The following is a 15,450-nucleotide window of genomic DNA, read 5'->3' on the forward strand; positions in this document are numbered from 1 at the left end:
TTATTTGTGCCCTGGTCCTATAAGAGCTCTTGGTCACTTCCCACGAGCCGGGTTGTGTCAAAGATTTAATAAATGTATCATGTAGTGTGTGTGGCAGGCTTACAGTGATGGCAAAAAAAACATTTGAGAGTTCGCTGACCCTGGTGCTAGAGAAGGTACACAGCTGGAGGTTGAGCATTTGAAGGGGTACAGGATTATAAAAAGTTTGGGAACCACTGTGCTAGTGTATAGGCCTGGGCCTTATCAAAGCTACAGCAATAAAAGGCAAACAATGGCAAACTGAGGAATGACAAATTTCAAACAAACAACACATGTTACAGTATGTCAGTGAGATGATTTTAATAACTAGATGAATGGCGTAGCTGTACTTCAGCACCTCAACATTTTGCCCACCATTTGTGGCTGAAATAACAAATAGACTTTTGCTTACATGAAATATTGTAGTATTTAGAAACCTCAACATGATTAATTTTACCTGTTTTACAAATAGTTTTTTTCTGTACTACTTGTTAATTGTTGTTTGTGACTGTTTTTTTGCTGCTATTGACAGGCCAACGTCCCCGTTAAAACTATTAAAGAGATTTAAAATGAACTTTTATTGGTAGTCTAGTAAACGTTGGTAAACTTTAATTGGGAGTCTGCAACCGCAGACCTCAAAGTTAACTTTTCTTGCACTGAACATTCCACATTCAATCCATGTAAAATAGTAGTGCAACCACACTTTTACATGTCTTTAAAATTGGAATGTATTGGAGCCAAAACTGGAAGCCATCTTTTACTGACAGACAGAATGTCATTTCTGCCTGGGTTAATCCCTATTCAAAATAAAAACGGATGTGCTGATCCACCGTGGGCTCTGCTGCCTCAGCCATACTGTCAATCTATCATCAAATCTTTCGTGATCTCGACAATACAAAGGAATTTTAATTTATTTATTCATATGCCTTCTCTAGACTTTTGTAAGTTGGTGATCGAGTTGTAGTTTTTAATTTTGTGTAATAAATAACTAGCTATCTAAATCATCTTGAAAATAAAGTTGATTTTAGAAATCTTGTCAGTATCCCTTGTGATTTGCTATAGCTAGCTAACTTGGTTAGCCCACAATCAATGTCATTGAGGATAGCTAGCTAGCTCGCTATCCTTTCCAGTTCATCTACAAAAGCGGTCACAAGGCCCCAGGGGAAAAACAAAGGAGTAAGGTAAGCACAGAGGTAAGTGACAATGTTTATCATGCTGCACATGATCAAACTTACTGTGCTGAGGTTGAGGATGAGGTAGTTGAAAATGATGATGTAGACATCGATCACAGCGATGTCACTGTGATGCTAGATATGCATGATGATACTCATTTTGTGTCAGATGTAGGCCTACATCACAATGATATAGCTGTGATGGCGGATGTATGTGAGGAAAGTGTGGCGTCAGACTCTATCGATCATAGTTATGCCCGTTCAGGACACCTGTTCCTGAACACAACGACACTGTGTTCGATGGAATCACCCAGAATACTCAAGCGTAACTTGAGGTCGGTAGGAGACAAACTGGAAACATGTCGAAAGAAGTTTAAATTGGGGAAGGAAAAAACGAAATATCCACTTTGTTTCTGCCAATGACAGCATCCTGCATTCGTTGTATTGATCTCTTTACCGCATCTTTGTTACAGGGATTGGCGTCCCGTCAACGGGACAGTTGTAAATCATGCTGTGCCATGTGTCACCAACGCAGATTTTAGAGAAACAACATATGTCGGTACATATAAGTGTCTTATATCGTCTGAAAGCTTAAATTCTTGTTAATATAACTGCGCTGTCCAGTTTACAGTAGCTATTACTGCCCAAAAATGCCATGCTATTGTTTGAGGAGAGCTCCTAACAACAAAACACTTTTTTCACCGCAATAGGGTTGATAAATTAACCTCTGAAGGTGAAATGTGTACTTACATTCTGAAATCTTGCTCTGATTTATCATCCAAAGGGTCCCAGAGATAAAATCCTTTTTCACATCCTAAAAAGTTCCATATAGAATGCACGATCGATTTTGTATTTCCACTCGTTCAATTTGAAAAGAAAGGAATCTGTGAAAATCTCACCCTAAACATTGTTTCAACCAGTCAAATCGCGTTCGTATGTATTCTTCAGAGATCCTAGAATGTAACCAGACTTCACTATATCATTTGGGGTGTAGTATATCTATAGGACACCATATTTGGTCAGAGCGACGCCTTCATGGCACGCCGACGACGCGGGCAGTCTTCACTTGACCAACTATGTTGGTCAAATAAGCACCAATCGGGGTCAAACAAAACTAGCTAGATAGCCAATGAGCTGGGCTTTACGGGAGTATCCTGTAACCATGTATCTGTCGTAAAATGTAGCTACTAGCCTTGTACAACAGCATGCCTTTTAATTTTGGACAAAAATTCTAAGAATATTCTGAGTTATGAAGTTATAAAAACATGTTGTTTTGTAAATGTTGAACTTATAATATGGTTAATAATACTGGAAAAGCTAAATCAAAGTCCAAGTATACAGATTTGACGATATTCTTGTAGAAAAATGTAATATGAATGCAAATGTGTCCTTCACAATTTGCCATAATGTACCTGGGTGACACTAAATGTCCTGTAGCTCGCTCATACTTAAAGTTATCCGTCTGAAACTTTGCACATACACTGTCATCTTTTGGACACCATCGGATTTACAACCAAAGTGATGGCTGGAACAGGGACCTTTCTGCTGCATTTCAAAGATGTTGGTAGAAAAAAAAAGTTGTTTTTTATCTTTGTATTTTCTTCTACCAGATATATTGTGTTATATTCTCCTACATTCAATTCACATTTCCACAAACGTCAAAGAGTTTCCTTTCAAATGGTACCAAGAATATGCATGTTAGATTTGGGTATGTCATTTAGGCGAATATTGAAAGAAATGGGGCTATCCCTTAGTTAACTAACATTGTCTTTGTCTACTAACAACCCACTCGTACCTTGACGTGGTGAGTTGGCTTCAAACCAAGACAGGCCATTCATTTATAATTTCTTTAAAATGTTCAGATAACCACCTGCGTGTGTCCTTTCCCTCTCCCTTCTGCAGGACGACCTTCTGTATGGATCCAGGTGTGACTGTCACAGCTGCAACATGACAGAGTGAGTAGTTATTGGACATTGAGTGTGACTTGAACTATGAAAACTGCTCCAGTGTTAATGTTATGGTGTGCCACTGGATGTGCTGTGTTTTGGTAGCGTTCGTTATATTCAGGGGACTTGACTCAGACAGTGTGACACAGCTCTACCCACCTGGTGGCCTGTAATTGGCTGTTATCTTATCTGCAATAAGAATGGAGGCAACAGAGACAATGGGAGGATGCCGCCCAGGAGGAAGTCCTGCAAAGAGCTAATATTTTTTTCCATACTTCCTTATTGGCGCATGAGTGTCATTTACGGTTTATGTTGACATGCCACTTACCTGAGGTCCTCTTGTGTGTTCCTGACCCCTGAAGCAACGCTGCCACCACTGCTGCACCTTCAACACAGACAAAACGTTATACTCCGCTAGCATCTCATGTAAACAAGGATGGACATTTCAAATTCCTTCATTAGTGTAACCGCTTACGTTGTTAATCACATGCCATTTATCCTACTTCCACTTGTGTGTTCCAGGCTTCCTGTTGCCAGAGCTCCAGAGACTTTGCTTAGCTGACTACGGTGGCGCTGCAGGCCGCTGATGTCACCAGGCTAAGTTCCCACAATGTTTCTTAGCAGAGAGGATCCGAGATGGACAAACTTAGCAGAAAATCAATGGTACATTAGTACAGCATATTGGTTAAATGCAAAGATTCTCTTTTTTATATTTTACTCTCTACATTTGGTTATGTGTTGTCTGACTAGTACACCCTACAGTCTTTCAGTTGGCTTTAGTTCTGCATTGACTGAATACATCTTTATCATCGAGTTTAGTTTTGCACTACATACATACAGTACATTTTAAATGTTCTGTATTCTAGCGTCCCTGTGTGTCTGCTCCCACTGTCACTGAGGTCGCTGAGCTGTTGGTGAATTTCACCCCTCTCTTTGAGGCTGCAGCCAAGGGAAAATAGCTAAGAAATCTGCTGAGGCTCAAGGTTAGTCTTCCTTCCTGTGCCTTTCCTATTGGATCTTCAAAAATAATTGTTTGATTGACTGAAGGCTACTTGGATGCTTTTTTTAATGGTCATTACCATGCTATATACATATTATGTGAAATGCTTTTCATACATTTTAATGACTAATCTATCTGTCTGTGTGTATCCCCACCAAGAAGAAATGTGATGGTAACATGTCTTTGGACATGGTGAAGGAGGGAGACACGGGCATCCAGGACAAGCTGGAAGGAGATGCTGCTCTCCTTAAGCACGGGGCTGACGACAACGCTCCGGTCAAAGGAGGCTCATCTCCCTGCGCAACGCAGCCTTATATGGGGTGAGTCACTACAAAGAATACATCAGGTCCTTGAAGACCTTTTACATGCTGTACGGTTTGCTATAAGGTTTTTACATAGACATAGATGACGCATACAAAACACATACTCTGACATTGTGGCCTATGTAACAGCTTGGATGTCATCAGGCTTTAGAAGACATTGTATGCATTGTTTAGTTCAGAAAACCATCCCGTTCGTCACATAAAATATCGCCCATTCTGTGATGAGACATAGTGGAAAGCCTACATATGTATTAGTGTGAATGTCATCAGTCTTTAGGCATGTCATAAGGATGTTAAATCATGTCCTCTGTATCTCTTGCTTTTTTTCTTCTGTCCTCTTCTCTCCTCTACAGCACATGCACATTGCAGCTCTGCTGATCAAGTACAATGTCCGCATGAACGCCACAGAGCCTTCAACCTGCTCCACATGGCAGCTCAGAATGTAAACATAGTGAATGTATGCATGTGTTATCTCTCCATTTGAACAAGTCTTCGACTTGCAATGACGTAGTCCGGTCACAATAATTCCAATCCAATATATTTTGACACACATGGCTAGAGAAACCCCTTATCACCCAGTAACTCTCCCTCTGATCATGTTCTCCTCCTTCCTCATGCTGATGATAATGTATATGTGCCCTGTTGATTGACACTATGCCCCGAGATGCAGAGAAGTGGTATCACCAGCTCATCAAACTGTCCAATCTCTGGAAGGGACAACAGACATTTCTCAAATCTGTCCTTGACTCGGCCCATGTGCCACCCAGCCAAATGGACTAATGCATAAATAATTTAGCTTAACAGTTTGTGTGTATTTCATACAAGCTTGCAGGTTATGTTATTTCTTTGCAACTCACAGCAAATGTGTAATCATATCCTGTAATCGTGTCCCTCAGGGCTACAATGTTAAACGTCAAACTCCATTTTCTTGTACGCTGAAGTGAACTGATGTACAGTGGACCAGCAGCAGTCAGTTTGTAACCTGACACCACTGGAGGTCTTGATGGTATTTGTGAACAAGAAAGACAACAAGTAGGCAGTCAGTAAAAGCATAAAGCTTTTAGGAACTATTTACATATAACATATATAAAAGAATACATATAAGTAGGACCAGATCAGCCTATAGTTTACAGCAACATGAATGTGACCATATCCCTGGCCAACGCCAGGGAGCTCCCTCATCCCTATACCACTCCTCCTGTATGTCCTACTCGCCAATTAGGAGTGCCCACTGAAGCTCCCTTGTCTTCATTTGTTCAGGGTTTGGGAGGGCACTGGGTAAGGTCCGCATGCTTCCCAGCCAAAACAGTTCGGAACAGTTTGTGCATATTTTATGACTACGGGCACACCCAAAAAATTATTGAGGAAAGCCGAAGTTTACGCCACTTAATCAGCGATTGGTCAACAGTAAGGGACTCTTTAATGAAGTGCCTGATGTTGTTCAACGAGAGACGACTCATCCTAAATTTTTCATTCGAGAAATACTGCACCAAACATCCTAGTCAGATGCAAAATTGTGCGACTAAGATCTCCTCAGCAAAAATGTTGTGTGCCCGAACAACCGGGAAAAAACTAGAAGAAGTCCAAAATGATCAATAACTGTCACAAAATGTGGTCATCATATATGCACTGTTATCTGAACTGTTTCGGCTTGGAAGCAAGTGGACACTTTTTTAAGCCATCCTCACATAAAACATAATGGCCCTGGCCTATTTCTGCGTGAAGGAGTTTATTTCACCCCTTGAGGAAATTATATATATTTTTAGATGCCATCCACCATAGCCTTAAAGAGTTAATATATATATATATATATATAGAGAGAGAGAAGCACATCATAGACCAGGGCTATTCGTTTTATGTGAGGATGAGGGATGTTGAGATGGATTTTAATTTAATTACATTTCTTACATAGTTGTTCTTAGTTAATATCTATTTACAAAGGAATATTTTATCTGAAGCAGTGTTACTCTGATTAAGCAATTGTTGTATTGTTTTGAAAACAGGATATAAAGAACCTCATGCTGAACTCATGGAGTTGACAGGCTGAAGAGTTCTGGCAGGGGTAAGAGACGATGGTCCACCTGTATTTACAGAAAGCCGTATATCAGACATCACTCCTAATATTGGTTTGACATCATTCACAATATCAGTGGCTATATATGTTGTTGTGAGCGTCTTATAGAATCCTGGTGGAGTTGATAAACTAATAGTACAAAAAGCTTTATTTGTATTCTGTATGTCTATATTTTAGCCAGGTGACTATACTGATTACGAGACTGATTAATTGGGACACAGCTTGAATTATACATTGGTTTGTTAATAGGTATATCATAACTGCATACGTTTTTACTAACGTTTTCATTAAGTTCATTTTGCATTGTGTTAAACAGAATATATCATACAAATGTCTCCTGAGGTGCACATACAGTTGAAGTCAGAAGTTTACATACACTTAGGTTGGAGTCATTAAAACTTGTTTTTCAACCACTCCACACATTTCTTGTTAACAAACTATAGTTTTGGCAAGTCGGTTAGGACATCTACTTTGTGCATGACAAAAGTAATTTTTCCAACAATTGTTTACAGACAGATTATTTCACTTATAATTCACTGTATCACAATTCCAGTGTTTACATACACTAAGTTGACTATGCCTTTAAACAACTTGGAAAATTCCAGAAAATGATGTCATGGCTTTAGAAGCTTCTGATAGGCTACTTGACATCATTTGAGTCAATTGGAGGTGTACCTGTGGATGTATTAAGGCCTACCTTCAAACTCAGTGCCTCTTTGCTTGACATCACGGGAAAATCAAAAGAAATCAGACAAGATCTCAGAAACAAAGTAGACCTTCACAAGTCTGGTTCATCCTTGGGAGCAATTTCCAAACGCCTGAAGGTACCACGTTCATCTGTACAAACAATAGTATGCAAGTATAAACACCATGGGACCACACAGCTGTCATACCGCTCAGGAAGGAGACACTTTCTGTCTCCTAGAGATTAACGTACTTTGGTGCGAAAAGTGCAAATCAATCCCAGAACAACAGCAAAAAGACCTTGTGAAGATGCTGGAGGAAACGGGTACAAAAGTATTTATATCCACAGTAAAACGACTCCTATTCCTGAAAGGCCACTCAGCAAGGAAGAAGCCACTGCTCCAAAACCGCCATAAAAAAGCCAGACTACGGTTTGCAACTGCACATGGGGACAAAGATTGTACTTTTTGGAGAAATGTCTGATGAAACAAAAATATGAACTGTTTGGCCATAATGACCATCATTAAGTTTGGAGGAAAAAGGGGGACGTTTGCAAGCTGAAGAACACCATCCTAACCGTGAAGCACGGGGGTGGCAGCATCATGTTGTGGAGGTGCTTTGCTGCAGGAGGGACTGGTGCACGTCACAAAATAGATGGCATCATCAGGAAGGAAAATTATGTGGATATATTGAAGCAACATCTCAAGACATCAGTCAGGAAGTTAAAGTTTGGTTGCAAATGGGTCTTCCAAATTGACAATGACCCCAAGCATACTTCCAAAATTGTGGCAAAATGGCTTAAGGACAACAAAGTGAAGGTATTGGAGTGGCCATTACAAAGCCCTGACCTCAATCCATAAAACATTTGTGGGCAGAACTGAAAAAGCGTGTGTGAGCAAGGAGGCCTATGAACCTGACTCAGTTACACCAGCTCTGTCAGGAGGAATGGGCCAAAATTCACCCAGCTTATTGTGGGAAGCTTGTGGAAGGCTACTGGAAACATTTGACCCAAGTTAAACAATTTAAAGGCAATGCTACCAAATACTAATTGAGTGTATGTAAGCTTCTGACCCACTGGGAATGTGACGAAAGAAATAAAAGCTGAAATAAATCATTATCTTTACTATTATTCTGATATTTCACATTCTTAAAATAGTGGTGATCCTAACTGACCTAAGACAGGACATTTTTACTAGAATTTAATGTCAGGAATTGTGAAAAACTGAGTTTAACTTCTTATGGCTGAGATCCCGTTAACGGGATTGACTTGACAACAGCCAGTGAAAGTGCAGGGCACCAAATTGAAACAACAGAAATCTCATAATTAAAATTCCTCAAACATACAAGTATTATACACCATTTTAAAGATAAACGTGTTAATCCCACCACAGTGTCCGATTTCAAAAAGGCTTTACGACGAAAGCATACCATGCGATTATGTTAGGTCAGCACCTAGTCACTGAAAAAGACAGCCATTTTTACAGCCAAAGAGAGGAGTCACAAAAAGCAGAAATAGAGATGAAATTAATCACTAACCTTCACTAACCACTGATCTTCATCAGATGACACTCATAGGACTTCATGTTACACGATGTATGTATGTTTTATTCGATAAAGTTCAAATTTATATCCAAAAATCTCAGTTTACATTGGCGCGTTATGTTCAGTAATGTTTTGCTTCCAAAACATCCGGTGATTTTGCAGAGCCACATCAATTTACAGAAATACTCATAATAAACATTGATAAAAGATACAAGTGTTATGCATGGAATTATAGATCCACTTCTCCTTAATGTAACCGCTGTGTCAGATTTCAAAGAAGCTTTACGGAAAAAGCACACCATGCAATAATCTGAGTACAGCGCTCAGAGACCAAAACAAGCCATACAGATACCCGCCATGTTGTGGAGTCAACAGAAGTCAGAAATAGCATTCTAAATATTCACTTACCTTTGATGATCTTCATCATAATGCACTCCCAGGAATCCCAGTTCCACAATAAATGTTTGTTTTGTTCGATAAAGTCCATTTATGTCCAAATACCTCCTTTTTGTTCACACGTTTAGTTCACAAATCCAAATTCACAGCCAGACGAAAAGGTCAAAAAGTTCCATTACAGTTCGTAGAAACATGTCAAACAATGTATAGAATCAATCTTTAGGATGTTTTTAACATAAATCTTCAATAATGTTTCAACCGGAGAATTCCTTTGTCTTTAGAAAGGAAGGAACGCAGCTACCTCTCACGGGCGCACGCCTGACTGAGCTCAAAAGGGTTTTCTAATGATCAATTCGCTTTTTAAAATGATAAACTTGGATTAGCTAACACAACGTGCCATTGGAACACAGGAGTGATGGTTGCTGATAATGGGCCTATGTAGATATTCCATAAAAAATGTGCCATTTCCAGCTACGATTGTTAATGTTGTAAATGACTGTGTCCACTATTTCTGATCAATTTTATGTTATTTTAATGGACAAAAAGTATAATTTTTCTTTCAAAAACAAGGACATTTCTATGTGACCCCAAACTTTTGAACAGTAGTGTAGGTGAGGACAGGGCTTTGTAAAATGGTGTCCCTTGAGAGGGCATGAACGAGATGTATGTCAGGAGAAGTGCAATAATACTTGGAATATGGAGAGAAATAGAGAGGCGGAGGAGATTGAAGTGAGTGAGGGAGGTGGAGCTTGAATCGGTTGAAGATGGCGGAAAAAAGGGAGATTGTTTGTCGAAGAATGGTGGAAAGTGTAAACCGAGTGAGCCGTACGCCGGATCGAGGTTGAATGGAAGTGAATGAGGGCGACATATTGGAGGTGGTAGGTGTGGGGAAGTTCTCCGAGGCCGAGGCTTGCACCGATGGTCAGGATAAAGATGAGACTGTGACGGTAGAAGTGGAATTTTTGGAGAAGGTGGACCTCTGCCTTTTGGCTGATTGTTGGGTGTTGTGGAATCGGTGAAGTTAAGAGGTCTTGTGGTAAATGTTTGTTTCTGCCAGTCAGAGGGAGCGGGTGCTGCGCGAATGGGGACAAGAGCTGTCACTTATTTTTTCTCAAGAAAAGGGCGCCATTGAAAGGAGTGATTACTGGGGTAAATGTGAAAGTAGACCAACTGAAGGGGAAGATTCCCGGTGTTTGTGATGCTTGTCATTTGGTGCTGATGGGTTCGGATTTTTTTACTTTAAATATTATTAATCATTAGTTATACTAGAGACATGAAGGGTGCCATAGTCTGGTTTCTACACCAGAAGTTAATGGTTATCTGTAGGAGGAATGTATATGGTGGATGCAGTTAAGCTTGGAATGTACTGAGTGAGGGAAAGAATCACATGTGGCAGGCACTGATAAGGATGGAGAGATGTGGATTAGTAAGGAAGGGGGTCGAGGTCAGGTCACATTAAGGGAGAAGGAACAGTTTATTGCCAGCGTCACTTAATTTCCTGCCTAGCAATAGAGATGTAATGTTTAGAGAGAAGGAGGACGTCACCTAAATTGGGGTGTATATATACTACCACTGGTGGAAATATGTGACTCAGCACCTGGATTCGGTCTTACGTAGCAACATTTGAATTTCTGTTCTTTTACATTGGGTAAAAGTAGAGACAGAGCTACAAAATGGCATATCATACACTGCATTTGAGGAAACAATGGGAAAGTAATTCTGCTTCGAAAGTTGATCAACTTGTAAACTCACTTTTGAGAAAACCATCTTCAATGTATTGGTACTACTATTGGAGAGCCCTACTTTGTCTACACCCATTCAGCATTGTTCCTAAGCCTTAGCCCCACCCATCTCTTTAAGGGTTGATCCAACCGTTCTGTACTAACTTGCCAGCTACTTCCAGACATCTGAGAGAGAGAGAGAGAACAGCTCACTGAACATTACTCGCCCTGTGGTTTCACGTTCAGAGCGCACACTGGACGCTCTGGCCAATTAGTGCGGTTGTTCCGACCTCACAACTACAGTCAAGCACCCAAGCTAACTGGCTAACATTGGCTAGCTACTTCCAGACACATAATGAGAGAACACCCCACTCTGACCATTTTACTCGCCCTAGCAGAGCTGGTTAGGCTTTTTTCATGTTATCCAGAGTGTTGGTGACTAACTGTGCTGCTGGCAACAATTGATTCACGCTTTGCTGCTAATGTTTACTGACACCGGACATATTCAACAGGTGTTGAGCATTCAAAATGCATCAGTTATTCTGCGCTCTGGCACACTAAGATGAGAGTCTTTTGTTAATAAATCTAGCTAGATGGCTAGCTAGGTAAACAATGAATCCCAAAGCATGATGTAACGTTAGTTAGTGAGCCAGCCAGCTAACATTACACATTAACTTGAAATGAAAATACTTTGTATAAATTTTGTTATAACATGTAGCTAGCTAGCTAAACAATGGACCATAATCACAACTCATGACGTTACTACCCTGCATGAATCTGCAGGTAGCTAACCAACCAGGTAATATGGCTATAACTAGTCAAGCAAATGTGTCTGAGATACGAAGAATAAGATCATACACATAACGTTAGCTAGCGACCCAACCAGCTTAAGTTAGCTAGCTAACAGTACACTTGAAATGAAACCACTTTCTGTCAAAATTAGAAACGTGTAATATCTGAATCTTACCAGTACACTTCATGGTTGGACGCATCTCCTGTCTGATGCCATGCATGGCTGCCTTAGTTTGACGATGTAATCCAGACGGGTGTTTTCTCCATCTCCATCTATCAAACTTGAATTCTACTGATTTCAAAACTCGGTCCTCCAGAAAGTGGAGAGCTTACACATAACGTTAGCTAGCGAGCCAGCCAGCTAACATTAGCTAGCTAACAGTACACTTTAACTTGACATTAGGTTTATGCAGTTTTACTACGCGATTAAAAAAGAAGAAGTAAAAGCCACGTTCGACACGATTACCTAAACATACTGACCAGCTCCAATAGACAGACACGTGCATGGTCATGGTCGAACAATCCAAACTCATCTCTCGGCATGTCCAGCCCACTCATTATCGCAGCCAATCATATGATTAGCGGGAAGGTTGCGCACTTTTTCTGTGCCTAAACCAACTAGGCTCGTCATTTAACAATTGTATTCGTATTTACAGATGGCATACAAGTTTGATATTAAGGCACATGAAAGTTCACATGTTCAACAAGGCATTTCTGACAAAAAATGCATTTTGATTAAAACATTTTTTTACTTTCAAACAGCTCTGCTGTGAAGTCGTGACTTGCGACATACGCCTAGTTTCCTGAATCGGGTCACATATGTCTTTGTCTGTTCAGTTGTTTGATCTTTTGGGCAAATAAACTTGGTTGGAGCTTTCATAGCGTCCTTCAATTTCTTACTCTGATACCTGTCTGTGTCGCACCTAACAGTGCGACACAGACAGGTTGGCTTGAGTGGTGAAACAGAAAAGTCAGTCTGTTCCTTTTGAGTTGAGTCTTTGCCTGACAAAGTGATGTTTGGATATTTCAGTTATCCCGCTTTTGTGCCAAATCCATTACGTTGTTAGGGGTATCAAGTTTATGGGCATGAGGCAGCAGTGTGTAGGAGGGAGGTTCCTAGGTGTGAGAAGTATGCAGAAGGGCTTGATTCAAAGGAATGTGTATTATTGGGGAAAGAAGCGGTATGTGTTAATTGTAGGGGTGCTCATGGGGCTGGGGATCAGAAGTGTCCGGTGCGAGAGAGGCAGGTTGAGGTTGCCAGGGTTAGAGTAGTGCAGAGGGTGTCCTATGCTGAGAAAAGAAAAGTGGAGGAAGATGGTTCAAGGGGGTAGGATCCTCAGAGGATTTTGGCAAGACAGATCTTCCAAAGGTGGGGGAGTGGCAATCTTTACCAAGGATCACCTTCACTGCTTAGTTGTCTCTACCAAGTCTGTCCCCAAACAATTTGATTTGCTGGTTTTAAGCATTAAACTTTTAAATAGCTCTTTGTTGACTGTTGCTGGGTGCTATCGTCCTCCATCAGCACCGGCCTGTACACTACCTGCCCTAAACTCTCTCCTGGCCCCTTACACTAAGTCTGAATTTGTCCTGCTAGGTGACCTAAACTGGGACATGCTTAAACCACCTGACCAAATCCTAAAGCAATGGGACTCCCTAAATCTTTCTCAGATTATCACCAATCCCACAAGGTGTGACTCCAAACACCCAGAAAAGGCTACTCTCCCCGACGTTATCCTCACAAATAATCCTGATAGGTATCAGTCTATTGTTTTCTGTAATGACCTAAGTGATCACTGTTTTACAGCCTGTATTCGTAATGGCTGCTCAGTGAAACGACCTGTCCTGATTTGCCATAGACGGTTGCTAAAAAACTTTAATGAGCAAGCCTTCCTTCATGAATTGGCCTCTGTAAAATGGTATAGAATCAGCTTGATCCCCTCTGTTAAAGATGCTTGGACCTTCATTTTTGATATTTTCAGTGGTATTGTTAACAAACGCCCCCCATAAAGAAAATTTGAATTAAAAACAGGTTCAGCCCCTGGTTTGACTGATCTTGCAGAGTTACTCCACCTCAAGAATTGCATTTGGCGAAAGGATCGGCACACGCATACTCATTCAAGCAAATGAGAAACAAGTGCACTCAGGCTATCCGGAAGGCCAAAGTTTGTTACTTTAAGGAGCAGTTCTCTCTCTGTGGGTCTAACCCCAAGAAGTTCTGGAAAACGGTTACAGACCTGGAGAATAAACCCTCCTCCTCACAGCTGCCCATGTCCCTGAATGTTGATGATGTGGTTGTTACTGACAAGAAGCACATGGCTGAGCTCTTTAATCACCACTTCATTAAGTCAGGATTCCTATTTGACTCAGCCATGCCTCCTTGCCCGTCCAACATTTCCTCATCTCCCACCCCTTCTAATGCGACTATCCCCGATGCTTCTACCTCCTTTTCCACTGCCCCTCAACAAAGTTTCTCCCTGCAGGCAGTCACTGAGTCTGAGGTGCTAAAGGAGCTCCTTAAACTTGACCCCCAAAAAACATCTGGGTCAGATGGTTTAGACCCTGTCTTCTTTAAGGTTGCAGCCCCTATCATCTCCAAACCTTTTTAACCTCTCTCTCCTTTCTGGGGAGGTTCCCATTGCTTGGAAGGCAGCCACAGTTCGTCCTTTATTTAAAGGGGGAGATCAAGCTGATCCTAACTATGATAGGCCTATTTCTATTTTGCCCTGTTTATCAAAAGTGTTGGAAAAACTTGTCAATAATCAACTGACTGGCTTTCTTGATGTCTATAGTATTCTCTTGGTTATGCAATCTGGTTTCCGCTCAGGTTATGGATGTGTCACTGCAACCTTAAAGGTCTTCAATGATGTCACCATTGCCCTTGATTCTAAGCAATATTGTGCTGCTATTTTTATTACCTGGTCAAAGCTTTTGATACGGTAGACCATTCCATTCTTGTGGGCCGGCTAAGGAGTATTGGTGTCTCTGAGGGGTCTTTGGCCTGGTTTGCTAACTACCTCTCTCAAAGAGTGCAGTGTATAAAGTCAGAAAATCTGCTGTCTCAGCCACTGCCTGTCACCAAGGGAGTACCCCAAGTCTCAATCCTAGGCCCCACACTCTTCTCAATTTACATCAACAACATAGCTCAGGCAGTAGGAAGCTCTCTCATCCATTTATATGCAGATGATAGTCTTATATGCAGATGATAGTCTTATACTCAGCTGGCCCCTCCCTGGATTTTGTGTTAAATGCTCTACAACAAGCTTTCTCTGCTCTTAAACTTGTTCTGAACACCTCCGAAACAAAGGTCATGTGGTTTGGTAAGAAGAATGTCCCTCTTCCCACAGGTGTTATTACTACCTCTGACGGTTTAGAGCTTGAGGTAGTCACCGCATACAAGTATTTGGGAGTATGGCTAGAAGGTGCACTGTCCTTCTTTCAGCACATATCAAAGCTGCAGGCTAAAGTTAAATCTAGACTTGGTTTCCTCTATCGTAATCGCTCCTCTTTCACCCCAGCTGCCAAACTAACCCTGATTCAGATGACCATCCTACCCATGCTAGATTACGGAGACATAATTTATAGATCGGCAGGTATGGGTGCTCTCGAGCGGCTAGATGTTCTTTACCATTCGGCCATCAGATTTGCCCACAATGCTCCTTATAGGACACATCACTGCACTCTATATTCCTCTGTAAACTGGTCATCTCTGTATACCCGTCGCAAGACCCACTGGTTGATGCTTATTTATAAAACCCTCTTAGGCCTCACTCCCCCCTATCTGA

Source organism: Salvelinus alpinus, chromosome 33 (genome assembly GCF_045679555.1).
Source record: "Salvelinus alpinus chromosome 33, SLU_Salpinus.1, whole genome shotgun sequence".
Taxonomy (NCBI): domain Eukaryota; kingdom Metazoa; phylum Chordata; class Actinopteri; order Salmoniformes; family Salmonidae; genus Salvelinus; species Salvelinus alpinus.